Consider the following 12945-nt stretch of genomic DNA (forward strand, 5'->3'; position numbering starts at 1 on the left):
GGGAGCTGCCGCGGCGCCTCCCCCCTGCCCCCGCCGTTACTATGGATATGGGCCCGGCCTCTCCTCCGCGCCCACCCGCGCAGGCGGGCGGCGGGGAGCTTTCCCCGAAGGGAGCAGCTGCCCCGGGGCCTGGCGGCTACAGCCGTGCGGGGCTGGGGTGGCTCTGGGGCCGTGGAAGCCGCCGGCGAAACTCTGTCCCCGCTGGCAGCTGGCAGGCACCTTCCTTTGCCTTCTCGGCAGAAGCACTTTCTTGGTGTCCCCCCCCCCCCCAACACTAGTGTCTAAATAAATCCTCGCAGAGCTCGGATCCCTGCGCTAATGCGAGCAAATCAGCATCCCACGGGATTGTTTACTTAGGTAACTGCATCCCATTAAGCAACACCCGCGCTGGCTAATAAGGGAAATAAAATAGGAAAGATAACGCCCCTGTAATTGAACTTTACAAAATGTCAGAGGAGGGAGTCACACTTTCGGTCCCCCATGGCGGCTCTTATCTCTGCTTCCCCGAGGAAGTTCCACGCTTGATGGCTGAGCACGTTATCTGACAAGCTCAGCCAGCAGAGCCTGCCAGAAACATTTCACCAAGTCAAAATATGATCCTCAGCTAGGGCAGGTAGTGCGGTCCTAATGCCTGCCGCCTTCCTCTGGCCTGCTCCCAGTAGACCTATCCAAGGTGCCAGCCCAGTGAAGTGTCCCCAAGCCCTGATCCTGCCTTTGGAGCTACCAAACCTCAAGGAGAACTGACGTTTCTGCCTTCTGTGGAATAAAAAGCTTAATAAAAATGTGGGGAAAAAATGTGAGTGTCACTCTAGGTACGGTTTTACAGGGGGCTGAAATTCACAGTCATCTTCAACCCCTGCAAGAGGAAGAACATGGGTGAATGATGGAGAAGCTGCAGACCTGGTACACCAGCAAGGCAAACTTTCCAAGAACAGATAGCAAGTCCGAACCCTAAATTGCTCAGAGACCTCACATAGATTAAACGTAGATGCCTAATTCATCATCCCTTTCATTTGGCTTGTATGGAGCTTCAAGCATAGATGGCTTTGAGCACCAAAATAAATCCTATTTGAGGCTCTGAATGTGTGTCCCTTGGAGAATTAATTAGGTCTTAAACTAGTGCTAAGCTGCATTTTTTCAAAAGCAAGTCTTTCACGATGTAAATGATCGTATTCATAGATGGTTCTCCTGGTGATAAACTGTGTTGATAAGACCCTTTCTCTACAAAAAACACTGCTGTGGCAAGCACAGAAGTTGATCCAACCCCAGCACAGTGCTGACTTTGAATGCACAGGCACGTGCCTGAGTAAGGGCAGCAGAGTAAGTTCTGTGAACCACTGAGGACAGCTGTTGATTATTGAAGAGTTGAAAGGAACGCTTAAAGCAGTAATGCAAGCTCCTAGAGATAGCCTTTTCTATATCACAGCTGATTTTAGTTAATTAGTCCTGCCAAATTAATGTTGGGGAACCCTAAGCATTAATCCAAAAGCACATCTTAGGGTGGGGTTTGGAAAGTTACTTTGATTTTTAACTGAATACTTTCTGGTTCTTCCCATAGGTTCTCCTCCAGTTTTTCAATAGAATCTTAGCGATGCAGTCTGGTGTTTATATAGATCTGATGCAGCCCATATGGAGAAGGACTCAGCAGAATACCAAAGTGTAATTTTGTTCGGAGACAGGGGAAAACATAAACATTTTGAAATGTTTCCTCAATAGAATTCCAAAGGCTCAGACTACAAATATGAAAATGACCATTCCAAAACGTTTCTTTTGCATCTCTGCAAAACATATTCATGCAGTATAAAAATATTCACATCTAAATCACCGGGGTCATTTTTGTTCATACATAACCCACTCTTCTCAAAGCAGATGTTTTGGCAGTGTTTCTTTACAATGTCTAATCATGGTTATGGATTTGCCTTAACTTTCCCAATGCCTTAGATCTCCACATCTCTGTCCTTTCAGCTAACAAGACTTTCTGCACAGTACCAACTGCATTTGTCCTGGATTTTGTGGTCTGCGCTTGTAAATTGAAATCAGATCTTTTGTATAGGTGGGATGTGATCCATTAACAGCTTTCTGAGTTAGGAGCAATACTTTAATGGAATCGCAAAGCCAGAGGAGGAACAAGTTAGGGATGTCAGCGTGAGCCTGATGTGACGATAGCAGAGTGTGGTCGAAGTGCTAGCCATTTCCTATACCTGCCATAAACTTCATTACTTCCATTGATTGCAACATATTGCAGACTATAGCAGCTCTACATGAGGGAAGCAAGTGTGCAACAAGTAGCAAGTCCTAGGGCAGGATGAAGGTTCCTAGCAAGATGGTGAAAGAAAGAGCATTTTTTAGACATTTAGAAGCTCAGAGAGAAGGCAAACATGAACCCAGATTGTTGTGCTGTTTTGACAGGGAAGATCTGCATCATTTCAGCAAAAGGTATATCTCCCATTCAGACACTCTCACTTTCATCTTGCCTGGATGCCTTTCAGCCAGCAGCTCTTTCCCTAAGGTCTGAGTGCCTGTAGCTGAGTAGTTGCCATGGCTGTATCAGCGGTGGGTGAGCCATACCTGCATGCTGTCATCAGATGAGGCAGTTGTACCCAGTGCCCTGACCCTGTTCTTGTTTTGGAACTGAAGAGAAGGTTGAGTACCCAGCATCCCAACAAGACCAGACAAATAAAGATAAAAATAAATGAAGTTCTGAACCATTCACCTCTGTCATAGCAGGAAAGTATGTTAGGGTACTTCACAGTCTGTTCTGCCAGGCAGATCTGCTACTATAAAGAGGAAAACGTTGCCTCCCTTATGGCTGTGAGCTGGCCATTTCTTCAGTTAACTTTCTTCTGGATGTTGAAAGTTGGGCAGAAATGGGGTGTGAGAAGTGGGGACTTTTGACAGACTGCATTCCTGGTTTGAGGGCTGTGTGGGCCACTGTGTGTTTCCACAAGCATGGCAAATATGTTTTCCTGAAGGCAGATAAACCAATTTACTTCAGTAATGGGGATCTTGCTAGAAGGGGCAGAAATCCATTTACTGAGTTTTGGCAAAAGTGTTTCAAAGCTCCAAAATCTGTATATTGAGGCCAAACTCTGCCAGTGATGGTACTGGTGGATCTGATCAGATCAGAAATAGAACATTTTCTTCAAACCCTGTGTTTTCCCTTGAACTAATCATCAAAGTATGCTGATGTGCTGATCACAGGGATCAGAGCTTGGTCCAACACTTCATTCATGTAGTCTGTGTAGATGAAGAGCTGCTCTGATGACCATGATTCTTCTGACAAGGGATTGGGCAGCTTCCTTTCAAAGAACTGTTAAGAATAGTTTGGGTGCCACTTTTCTGAAAGCTTCATCCCTTGTGGCTGATTTGTGGACCTGTTTCTCTTAGTTGATGGGATACCAGAGTCAACTCCTTAGCTCCTAGAAGTTGGAGAATAGACACTGTGTGATTCTTTACAGCTGGCAATGGCTTAGGCTGAGCAGCTCTGATTTAACTAGGGTGTGCTCAGTAACTTCTGATGAGCAGGACTTGTTAACTAGCCTCATGAGAAAAGATTACCATTACTGTATTTGTCTGAATAAAACAAAACAAAACAAAACAAAACAAAACAAAACAAAACAAAACAAAACAAAACAAAACAAAACAAAACCAAACCAATCTCACCAGTAGGGTAGATTGATGAGGAACTCTCTGTTCCTAGCTCAAACAAACTAGATCTGGTTTCCTATAATTGTTTTTCTATTTATATGTACCTTAAAATCAGGTACTTTGTGGTATTTCAGAAGTCATATAGAGGTGACTTTGGTCTAGAGTCTCTCTCTAGTCATGAATCTCTCTGTCTGCAAGTGGTTTTCACAACCATGAGAAACAGAATCGTAGAAGTCTATGAATCTATGAAGTGGTTTTCACAATAATGAGAAAGCTATCATCTATGATTCTATGTTTCTCTATTACTCATTATTGTGAAAACCACTTGCAGACAGAGAGATTCACAGCCACAGACTCTAGACCAGAGTCACCTCCATGAGGTGTCATTCTGAAATGAGACTTCAGAAACTGGCTAGTGTGGTTATCTGTGGAAAAAGATCATCCTGATCAATGATAAAAAAAGACTGTTTTAAATAAAGCAACCAGTTATCACATGCATAGAGTTAAATACATACAAGATTTCCCAGGTTCAAACCATGGGTATCACCATGCTGCTCTTCAATGAGCAAGCCAAAAAAAGACTTGGATTTTTGATAGAAGTTCCTTTTCCTCCTGACAAAAAATGTTACACACTTTTTCAGGGAAAATGAAATCTGTTAGAACAAAGGGAAGAAATTTGTTTCCCGCTTGAAATTTACTGTTAATAAGCATTAAGTTTGCTTCATATTGGGAATTTTTAGTCATAGAAGATTACTGTCTAGCCAGAAAGTGTCTGTCTGAAAATAAGGTGAAGCTTCTTTTAAGAAAAAATAAAAACTATTATATCCTGATTGCTCATAATCTCTCCAGAAGTTTGTGCTAGTCTTTCTTTTCTTTCTTTCCTTCCTTTCTTTCCTTCTTTCTTTCTCTTTTCTTTCTTTTAATCCTTTCTTTTCTTTCTTTCCTTCCTTTCTTTCCTTCTTTCTTTCTCTTTTCTTTAATTCTTTCTTTCCTTTTCTTTCTTTCTTTCCTTTTCTTTCTTCTTCTCTTTCTTTCTTTCCTTCTTTCTGTCTTTCTTTCTTTCTCTCTTTCTTTCTTTCCTTCTTTCTTTCTCTCTCTTTCTTTCTTTCCTTCTTTCCTTCTTTCTTTCCTTCTTTCTCTCTTTCTTTCCTTCTTTCTCTCTATTCTTTCTCTCTATTCTTTCTTTCCTCCCTCCCTTCCTCCCTTCCTCCTTTCCTTCTTTCTCTTTCTTCTGCATTATAATAACTTGGCTCTTCTGTAAGAGATAAGTATTTGCTAATTTGAACTGCTTTGCTGATAGCCATAGCCTTGCTGGTTGATATGCTATCAAAGCATCTAGAAAGTCAGCGCCTGATAAAATTAATTCTTGTTTCCAAGTAAGGAAGCGATCTTACATGAAAAGCAAGATTAAATGATTTAAAATATTTAACAGGACTGCTTTTACAATCTTTTCTCAGGGCCAAATACATTAATTGAGCAGATTGATTCCATCAGATATAGAGGTAAAGTAAATTGTTTAGGTGTGTTTACTGGGCAAGCAAAATCATGTTGTGAATCCAACAGATAATAATAATTTTAAAAATCAGAAATTTTTACTAGTAGATTATACTTGCTGAAATGAGGTGCCAAGGGACCCTACAGCTGGCTGAGTATATGACTGAGAAAGGACACAGGGGAGAAGGAGATCTGCAAACAGGAATTTATGTGTTATGCATGGTTCTTAACACAATGAAGACTATATACTTGATAAAATATATGTATAGAATAGAATGGAACTAACCAGGTTGGAAGAGACCTTTGAGATCATTGAGTCCAACCTATCACCCAACACCATCTAATCAACTAAACCATGGCACCAAGCACCTCATCCAGTCTCTTCCTAAACACCTCCAGTGATGGCAACTCCACCACCTCCCTGGGCAGCACATTCGAATGGCCAATCTCTCTTTCTGTGAAGAGCTTCTTCCTAACATCCAGCCTAAACCTCCCTTGGCACAGAAATAATAAATATAAATAATAATAAATCATAATGCTTATGACTTATAACTCAACAGACTGTAACACTTCCAACAGTGCTGTAACAAATACACTAACTGAAAACAGATGAAGGAGCTGTGTTGGCTTGGGTAAGAAGCAGGGACTTAAGTTTAAAGTCGGGAGGAGAAAGGAAGTTTTCATCTTTTAGACAGAGGAAGCTAACAGAATGCTGCTTTAAGCAGGGAAGTCTCATGGGGAATTTACTGCCAGTCCTGCAAGCTGGCTTTATTTTCAGCTCTGGGTCAGCACTCAGAGGATGGGAGCTTGCTGTATAGAACAAGCACTTCTCATGGCTTAAATATCCTAGAGGAGAAAAGTTAAGAACCTGAAAGGAGTCTGGCTATTATACTAAAACCAGAGTCATCTTTATACATTTCCTTTCATTCCAATCTCATAAGTAGAAGCTTAAGTAATTCAGAATTAATTTTGATTATTACTCTTAAAATTGTCTGTTGTTGTAGAGAAGTCCAAAGAAGCTGATACATTTAGGGTGTATAATGTCTGTGGAAGTAGCAAGTTCAAATAAAGTTGTGTGGACATGCAGTTACTGTGAGACCCATACCCAAGGAGATAGCTGTGGCTATCACCTGAAACTGCTGCACTCTCTGCAGGAGCTGGTGCAACACTGTGCTGGGGTTTGGAAAAAATTCTCACTGCCAAACACAAATGATGCTCTTGGTTCCCCAGGACAATCTCATGGGTCTATAAAAAAATTAAAGGTCAATCAAGGAAGAAATTTAATATCTGAAGATCACCTCAGTGGGCAAATAGAGACATCTGGTTCATACAGGCTCACACAACTTCTGCTTCTTGCTGACTGAGAACTAGCTAGCACCTGAGTGCCAAAGGAGTGGAGTAATTACAAAACTACCTTAACCTGCCTCTGAATAAGGTGTCAAGAAATGAGCTAGGCAATTACCAGTGGTGGTGATTAAAACAGGGAATATTTGTGAAGGCTGTTTCTCTGGGAGCAGAAGACAGCCCAAGGGAGGTCCTGAGATAGTACAGGTTTGAAGTTTTTAGTTTCTGTATATTTCACTGAAAGGACTGCAGAAATGAGGAGGCATTGCTGCCCAAACTGATGCTAAACAAACAAACAAACAAAGAGTTTCTAAAAGACTGCATAGAATCCAATTTGAATTGTCTTTACTTTTCCACATGGAATATCCATATGAGTATAAAGTATAGTTTGGTTTCAAGTAGGTTAATGATTCTTGAAATCTTTAGGAGAAACAAAGACTTTTAGGAAAAGCATATAGATCCATTTTATCCTTGTGACCACAATGGTTATTCTGCCTTTGATTAACTAGAAAAGAAAATGAAGAGATGAGTGAACAATCTAATGTGTGATCAGAAAGCAAAGCAATGGCAAAAAGAAGAGAGCAGCACTCTGCCACTAATCCTAAGTAATGCACAAAGTGAAATATTACCTCAGAGTACGAAACAGAACATTTGCTAGTAATCAGATAACAAAACAGTGACCCATGAGGTGAATGCATGTGAATGTTAGTGTGCATGATTTACTGGGAGAGGGGAAGCAATAATGGAATATTGAACAGATGAAGTAAGGAGACACCTGGCTCAGCTGGTTGATGCTGTTTGTGTGTAAAAAAAAAAGGCAAAAAACCCCAACCCCAACCCCCCTCCCCAGAAGTTGTTTTGCTCCATATACTATTTTTAAAACCTGTAAGTCACAGAGGCAGTTAAAAATGGTTCATGGAGAGTTAGAGGGGGGAGGCTAGCTGAGAAAATTAATTGTGAGCTGGACAGTATGGTTAGTCTGAAAATACCCTGAGATGATCCAACTTTGCAGAGAACAGAAGCTTTCCTTGACTTCAGAAATACGTGGATATGTATGCAGAATGTATAGCAACACTAAACACATGGCCTCAAATATACATTTAACAGCATTTAAGAGATAGATAGATAGATAGATAGATAGATAGATAGATAGATAGATGGATTATAAAGCATAGATGTCAGAAAAGAAGGCTAAAGAAAACTAAGTAGCCTATTTGGATATCCTAACTTATCAATAGATACAGCTTCCTCATAATTAATAAGTTCCACTAAAAATCTAGTTGAAGCAGTTCTTTCAGGAATAGTGTGTTTAGAAGTGAAATGAAATGAAATATGAACTATCCCATTTGAATTACTTTTTTCTGTTGTTTTGATAATCTTTCCAAATCAATGACTTTCTCACAGGATCTCTAATTAAGCTTTCTATGTTTTCCCACAAGGGTAGAGGTCCCTCCAGATCTGTCTTTCACTGTAGTATGAGATGCCTTCTGAATCATAGAATCATAGCACGTTACAGGTTGGAAGGGACCTCCAGAGATCATCAAGTCCAACCTCCCCTGCCAAAGCAGGATCACCTAGGGATCACATGGCGGGATCACACAGGAATGCATCCAGACAGGTTTTGAAAGTCTCCAGGGGAGACTGCACAGCCTCTCTGGGCAGCCTGCTCCAGGGCTCCATCACCCTCACTGTAAAGAAGTTTCTCCTCATGTTGAGATGAAACCTTCTATGTTCAAGTTTGTATTCATTGTTCTTTGGCTTATTACTGCGCACCACAAGTACCATAATCATAGAATCAATAAGGTTGGAAAAGACCTCAAAGATCATCAAGTCCAACCTGTCACCCAAGACCTCATGACTACTAAATCATGGCACCAAGTCCAATCCCTTCTTGAACACCTCCAGGGACAGTGACTCCACCACCTCCCTGGGCAGCACATTTCAATGGCTAATGATTCTTTCTAATGAATCAGAGGACTACAAACTATTATGAAAGATGTCTGTGAAGACTGATCCCACCTGAAAATGACTGCAGCTGGCTTTTAAGCTACAATGCTACTATTTTTATTTTGACTGAAAATTCAAACCAAACATCTGGCTATGTACAAATTAAACTTTTTTTTCCCCAGAATATTGCCTCCAATAAATATTTTGTAATTCCAGTTTCTTGTCATGAGTCAGAGTTAAAAGAAAGTTATAGAACCGGATGAAAAGAAAATATTTTTAGCATTTTAAGACAACAACAAGAAAAATCTATTCAAATTTTAGGAAGCAATCAAAACATACATTGTAGAAATACAAAGCCACATTAATCACTCTGAAAAGTCCTATCTTTTACTCACAGATTGCATTGTGTTGGAAAGGACCCTCAAAGGTCATCTTGTCCAACCCCCCTGCAGTGAACAGGGACACCTCCAACTACATCAGGACCACACTGAGGACCAGAAGGGAATACTACACAACAAATGCAAAGCAAATATACAATGATCTTTAATTCTCCTCCCAGGATCAAACATAAATGTGCTCTATGCTTGTATTTCACACTGCTGCAAAAGAGAGAAATGTGTCGTTTTTCTGTATTAAGCTGATGGAATGTCATGCCATAAGGCAATTTATGGCAAAAGGGATGATCCAAGGAACCTGCCTCTGATTTTGGGAATGCTTGTCTGCATAAGGGTGATAATATAACAAACTCTTCCTGGGCTCATCAGGACAACATCAGTTCTTGTTCTGTATTACACCTGACTGACATGATTAAACCAGGGGAGAGAATTTCAGGACTCTCCTGGCTGCTGCCCCTCTTAACATCATTCTTAATTTTCCACTTAAATTGACCTTTTCCTCCTCCTTGTTTGTAGGGTTCCCTTTAGGCTCAGATGTTTCTTTTTTCCCCCCCTATTAACTCTGGAAAACTACAACCCAAATACAGAGCAAGATGGCTATGCAGCACTTGACAGTGATTAAAGATCAGAGACTTGTCTAGGGACACAGTACTTAAAATGATGTGCTCTGGCCAAAGAAACTGGGTAGAGTGTAGCTCAGTGGAGATGTTTAGGAGACAAGATCTTTATGGGATTATAGAGTTAAGCAAGTGCTGTCTGGAGGAAAATGACATAACAGGAACTGTCTACAAATAATTAAAGGCATGTCATAAAGTAGGCCATTTTTTGGATTAATCAAAGAAGACCGAGGAACTCATTTAACACGTGGAAGGGAAAATTTAGGTTACACATTAGGGAAGATTGTATAATATCTGAATAAGCAAGAGTTCACATACAAAATGGAGTGTGTCACCATGAGCTTAAAGTGAAAAACTGGCCAACAAGTCTTTAATTTCTTACGGTGACTTCAAAATCATTAAATAAACCCTGTGCTTTGTAAGAGCAAGTAGCAACTGACCTCTAGAGGTCATCTCAAGCCCAAGCAACTCTGAGGCTGCAATAACCTGTGGCTTTTTGTTGTTGTTGTTAAAAGGCAACAAAAATATGACTGATTTACACCTTTGTATTGTATATGACCACACTGTATTTTTAACCCCCTTCCAGGTACTTCAGGCGTTTACCACCACATCTACAAACTACTCATTTTCATCAATATTTTGCTTCAAACACCTCTCCATGAGGGACATTAGTGTAAGCTTCCAGCATGAGCAGAAAATGGTGACTTAGGGGCACGAGTGAATGCAAAGCAGGTTGTGAAATAATACATTTGGGGTTATAAATTGCAACGTTTGCAAGGCTGTGCAAATTGGATAAAAATGGCTATAACACTGAACCGTGCATGACAGTGACTGCTTAGTCCCCAGCCTCTGTAATGTGCATTGTGGGGAGACAATCCCCCCCAGCAGGCTGCAAAGCCCAGTCCCTGCCAACTGCCACTGGATGTTGCATAGTTTCATCCATTAAAAAAGATTTCTAAGAAATTGCTTCCCCCCTCCAACCCCTTTCCATTTCATGTTCTTTTCTTTGGAGAGCTTATGAATTTCTTTCTTATTTCTAATGAGCTTTTGTGGACAATGAGAACAGACTTTTTTTCTTTTTCATTTTAATTATTTTAAAATGCTGCCTGTTCCTCCCAAATACCTATTAGTCAGTGACAGTTTTAGCAATCACAGTTTTGTCAAGGTAGAATCTTGTAGATGCTTCAACTCATTATTTTAAAATAGCATTCCTAATTACCTATCCAAATCATTTCTTGAATTTGGCATAGTGTTACCTACAAAGGCCAGAAGGGCTGTTAATTAGCTGTTAATTAAATCTAAAGGTCTGATAGTTCCTATGAACATGGCTCCAGCATTGAATCAGCACTCCATGGTGTGCACAGCAGTAGGTGTGCAGAAAGGGTCTCGAAGACAAAAATCTATCAGGAGATGAGGATGTGACATAATTCTCTACCTATTCATTTGTGATGGAGGTTTTAGGAAGCGGATTTGACTGCCCAGGAGAGGACACAAGTGAGGCAGCCAGGTCAGTTTGGGGGTTTTATTCTCAAAATTCTGGTAGTTGATAAAGCATCCTCCCCACATTTAGAACAAAAATAGAGTCTAACTATCTATATGACTTAGTCTGATTCACCTGTTTCATGTCAGTTTTTAAGGGTACCAGTACCTATATTAATTCAATGAGTATATAATGAAGTGCAAATTCCAAGCACAAGCGCAGTAAAATCTAACTCTGGGAATCTAACTTTCTGGGCAGTTCACTTGGAAAGATTTTTTGTTCCAACAGCCTGAACTCTACCCACACCTTTGTGGTCCAATACAGCTTCATCTACAGCAGTCAAAAGGGGTTGAGTTACTTTTTAAGGAAGTTTTTCCTCAGCTGTTCTGTTGCTTTGGTGCTGTTAAAAGTAGAATGGGGCACCTCTTTGCCACAATAACCTGAAAGGAGGTTGTAGTGAGGTGGGGGTCAGTATCTTCTCCTTAGTCCCAGGTGACAGTGTGAGAGGACATGGCCTCAAATTGTGCCAGGAGAAGTTTAGGTTGGATATTAGGAAAAAAATTCTTTTCTGCTGCCCAGGGAGGTGGTGGAGTCACCATCCCTGGAGGTGTTCAAGAAATGTGTGGACGTGGCCCTTTGGGACATGGTTTAATGGCCATGGTGGTGTTGGGTTGATGGTTGGACTCAATGATCTTAGAGGGCTTTTCCAACCAAAACAATTCTATCATTCTATGAAAAATAGCAGCAAGTTTGAGCCTGTTCCTGAATGGATACTGACTTAGTTGCACTCAGCTGCCATGCCAGAAAGAAATCCTGCTTAATTTTTTGTGGTTTTTTTCCCCCTTCAGTGGTGCACCATTCTGTTATTTATTTTTCCATTAGAATATGGGAAGATTCACGGGTTACAATTTTCATCTTCACCTACAAATCTGTCACAGCAATGGCAGGTGGTGATAATGAAACGAGAGCTTTCAGGGTGTCAGAAAAGGTAGCTCTGGGATAATCAGCATTTTGAAGTTGGTTTCCAGTCTGGAGCGTGAAATCAAGCTGCTTCTGTTTACCATTGATACAGGCAGTTTTGTTGTTGATAAATAAATATAATGTGTATTAACCTTTTGCAGCATTTAAATAATGGGTAGATCAGCTGGTATTTACTCAAGGAAAGCACCAGGTCTTATCAAACAAATGACATCTTTTAGAAGCCAAATGATTAAAGCCAATTATAACCAGAAATGAATTTTAGCCACATATTTAATTCTGCTAAAACAACCTAACAAAAGATACAAAATGAATGGATTTGGCTCAGATAGAAACTCTTTATGATACTTGTCTCATAAAAGACAATCTGGAAGAGAGATTGGCCATTGGAATTGGCTGCCCAGGGAGGTGGTGGAATCACCATCACTGGAGGTGTTTAAGAAGGGCCTGGATGAGGCACTTGGTGCCATGCTTTAGTTGATTAGATGGTGTTGGGTGATAGGTTGGACTTGATGATCTCAAAGGTCTTTTCCAACCTGGTCTGGTCTATTCTATTCCATTCCATTCCATTCCATTCCATTCCATTCCATTCCATTCCATTCCATTCCATTCCATTCTATCCTCTACTATTCTATTTTACTCTATTCTACTCTGTTCTATTCTAAATGAACATATTGGGCTCAGATAGAAACTCTTTATGATACTTGTATTAACTTTCAGATTTTGAACTAATTTATTCCCTCTCTGTTTTGTTTTTCTTTTTTTTTTTCATCATACCTTTCATTTTTGCCACATGCATGCCACTACAGATCAGGACAAATACAGAATAGTGGCACTTCAGAACAGAATAAAAGCACTTCTTACCACTCTGAAGTGTAGTAGAGTGATTAAAGTCAGCGGGCCATGCCGCTGGAACAACTTACCACAACTAGAAAATTATTCAGAAGGAAAACACTTTTCTTAAGGCTGAGCCTAGAGAGGAACAGAACCTTCCTGGATAAAAATAGAGGGGGAAAATATGCTAATAGCTCTGTTAAAATGC

General features: G+C 40.4%; 1 protein-coding gene across 16 annotated transcripts in view; it reads right to left on the reverse strand.

Annotated features, from left to right (window-relative positions):
- The window catches only part of ANKS1B (ankyrin repeat and sterile alpha motif domain containing 1B), a 414109-nt gene that overhangs the window by 94721 nt on the left and 306443 nt on the right, over positions 1-12945 (reverse strand). The gene's annotated exons all lie outside the window — the stretch shown is intronic.

Source organism: Dryobates pubescens, chromosome 15 (genome assembly GCF_014839835.1).
Source record: "Dryobates pubescens isolate bDryPub1 chromosome 15, bDryPub1.pri, whole genome shotgun sequence".
Classification (NCBI taxonomy): domain Eukaryota; kingdom Metazoa; phylum Chordata; class Aves; order Piciformes; family Picidae; genus Dryobates; species Dryobates pubescens.